Genomic DNA, 2,500 nt, shown 5'->3' with positions numbered 1-2,500 from the left:
GAGGAAGAAAAACAAGATAGGATAGTGTGCCCGAGTGTACCCTCAGCCAAGAGATCTCTAGCCCAAGATAGTGGAAGACCATGGTACAAAGGCTATGGCACTACCCTAGATTAGAGAACAAGGGTTTGATTTTGGAGTGTCTACTACCCTAGTCAAGAGGAAAGTAGCCACAGGAAAATTTCACATATCTAAATTAAATTTTCAGAAATTGATATTAAATTTGTCCATACCAATTTTCTTGTTGATTTCGGCCATGGAAAGCCACAACAAACGTTTTTTCGGTATGGGTTGAATGGTTATTTTTGGCGGTAGAGTAAATTGTTCCTATAACAATTCTCATATCCAAAAGAATATTTCAGGGATTGGTGGGAAACAGTGTCTCTGTTTGTACAATTGAAAAGACAGCAGCCATGTAGCCTTCTTAAATATGTTGTTAAATGTAGCAAATTTACAGTGAACTGCGTGATATTGAGCGCCATCAACTAGGGACAATGCCGATCTCATAAACAATGTCCGTTACGAGTTCAGCTAGTTATTATTTATTATTATTATTATTGTTATTATTATTATTATGATGATGATGATGATGATCGTTGTTGTTGTTATCATTCTCTATTTCGATAATAGAAAAGGATAAAAACCATCATAAGAAGAGCCAAGTCAGGGGAAAGCAGTCTCAGAAGACAAAAGCAAACAAATGCAGGCAGAATGAGAAACCCGAAAACTCAAGGAGTTAAATTAAAACTGTCCTCAAAGGCCTTGTGTTTAGAATCCTTCTAAAACGTGACATACACCATAGCCATCTGTTTCTGTGCTCTCCCTGCCCCAGAGAGAGAGAGAGAGAGAGAGAGAGAGAGAGAGAGAGAGAGAGAGAGAGAGAGAGAGAGAGAGAGAGAGAGAGAGAGAGAGAGAGAGAGAGAGCATTTGACATGAATTCCTATTATCATTATTATTATTATTATTATTATTATTATTATTATTATTATTATTATTATTATTATTATTACAAGCCAAGCTATAACCTAGTTGGGAAAGCAAAATGCTATTAGCCCAAGGGAAAGAAAATAAGCAAAAAAAAAATGAATGATTTAAGTAATCAAAAAAAAAAAAAAAAAAAAAAAATGAAATATTTAAAAAAAAAACATTAACAACATTAAACCAGATAATTAACATATAGACCATAAAAAGACTTATGTCAGCCTGTTCAACATAAAAAACATTTGCTGCAAGTTTGAACTTTTGAAGTTCTACTGATTAAACTACCCGATTAAGAAGATCATTCCACAACTTATTCACAGCTGGAATAAATCTAGAATTCTGTGTAGTATTGAGCCTCATGATGGAGAAGGCCAGACTATTAGAGTTAACTGCATGCCTAGTATTATGAACAGGATGGATCTGTCCTGGAAGATCTGAATGTAAAGGATGGTCAGAATTATGAATAATCTTATGCAACATGCATACTGAACTAATTGAATGGCGGTGCCAAAGATTATTATCTAGATCAGGAAAAAAAAATTCATAGATAGTAAATTCTTGTCCAACAAATTAAGATGAGAATCAGCAGCTTAAGACCAAATAGGAGAATAATACTAGAAACAAGGTAGAATAAAAGAATTAAAACTCTTCAGAATGGATTGATCTCCGAAAGATAAGCCAATTTTTTGTGCAATTGAAGAAGAAACAGACCTCATGTGTTTCTCAAAAGTAAATTTCCTGTCGAAAATCACACCTAGAATTTTCGAAAAGTCATACAAAGGTAGAGAAACATTATTTATGGTGATATCCGGATGGTGAGGAGGCAGTTTCCTTGACCTACTTACAATCATAGTTTGAGTTTTTTTACGATTCAACTTCATACCCCATAATTTGAACCATGCACTAACATTTGCTAGATCTCTATTAAGGGATTCAGTAACCCCAGATTTACATTCACGAGATGGAATTGATGCAAAGAGAAAAGCATCTTCTGCATATTCAATAAGCTTGTTTTCTGTGCCAAACCACTTGTCATGTGTATATAATATGAAAAGTAATGAGCCAAGACCATTACCCCGTAAAATACCAGATATCATATTTCTACACTCACTATGGTGCCCATCAATAACAATTCTTTGAGATCTATTGCTGAGAAATTCAATAATGATGCCCAGAAACGAACCACCCACTCCCAATTGTTTGAGTTTGAAAACAAGGGCCTCATGATTAACATGGTCAAAGGCAGCACTAAAATCAAAGTCAATCATACGAACTTCCTGGCCACAATCAAGGGATTTCTTTACACCATTGGAGATTGTAAAAAGGGCATCACGAGCTCTAAGCCCTTTACGAAAACCAAATTGCAAACTAGAGAACAGTTGATTACCTTAAGCAAACCTATTAAGACGTTTTGCTAAAAGACTTTAAAAAACTTGAGATGATTTGGGAATTATGGAAATGCGGCGGTAATCAGTTGGGCTTGAGATAACACAAATACATTTACATGTGGAGTAACATTACC

Source organism: Palaemon carinicauda, chromosome 12 (assembly GCF_036898095.1).
Source record: "Palaemon carinicauda isolate YSFRI2023 chromosome 12, ASM3689809v2, whole genome shotgun sequence".
NCBI lineage: Eukaryota > Metazoa > Arthropoda > Malacostraca > Decapoda > Palaemonidae > Palaemon > Palaemon carinicauda.
The sequence above is the reverse complement of the archived record's forward strand: the minus strand, read 5'-3'. Positions refer to the sequence as shown.